Source organism: Volvox carteri (assembly GCF_000143455.1).
Source record: "Volvox carteri f. nagariensis unplaced genomic scaffold VOLCAscaffold_27, whole genome shotgun sequence".
NCBI classification, from domain to species: Eukaryota; Viridiplantae; Chlorophyta; class Chlorophyceae; order Chlamydomonadales; family Volvocaceae; genus Volvox; species Volvox carteri.
This window is the reverse complement of record NW_003307570.1, coordinates 1,133,169-1,133,724: the sequence shown is the minus strand read 5'-3', so window position 1 is coordinate 1,133,724 and position 556 is coordinate 1,133,169. Positions and strand designations below refer to the sequence as shown.

Below are 556 nucleotides of genomic sequence, written 5' to 3'. Positions count from 1 at the left end.
CGTGACGCATGACGTCGCGTGTTACCGCCGCCGCCGCCGCCGCTGCCGCTGTCGCTGCCCCCGGATTGGCCCGTTGTTTAGTCGTTCCAGGACACAGATGATAATTCCTTGCTGCCGGGGCGGAGCCAGCCTTCGGGCTGGACGTACAACAGTACGGTATCGGCACTGCCGCCGACGCTGCCGCCGCCACCGCCGTCCGTTGACGCGAATGCGAAGAGTACGACAACGGCGGTGCCTTGGGAGAGCCTCCGACAGGGGTTGCGTAGCGCCGCCGCCGCCGGCCCCCCCCAAGTGTTATCGCCGACAGCCGTCGATGGCGCCGCCGCCGCCGCCACCACCGACTCCGCGAATCAAGACGCCAGCGGCGGCATTGACGTGCCCTTGCGGGCAGGCCATTGTACGATAGCAACGACGGCGGCGCACCAAGCGTCTGCTCAAGCTGAGGGGTCGGTCGCCGATCCCGCCGGGCTGGGCCGCCAGCAGCCGCAGCATCAGCAGCGGTCCTTTGCCACCTACCCCGCTGCCGCCGCCGCCGCCGCCAGCGCTGGTCCTGAAG

General features: G+C 70.0%; 1 protein-coding gene across 1 annotated transcript in view; it reads right to left on the bottom strand.

The window, feature by feature from the left end:
- The window catches only part of VOLCADRAFT_118034 (uncharacterized protein), a gene marked incomplete at both ends in the record, with an annotated part of 8,530 nt that overhangs the window by 2,070 nt on the left and 5,904 nt on the right, over positions 1-556 (bottom strand). The window lies entirely within an intron of this gene.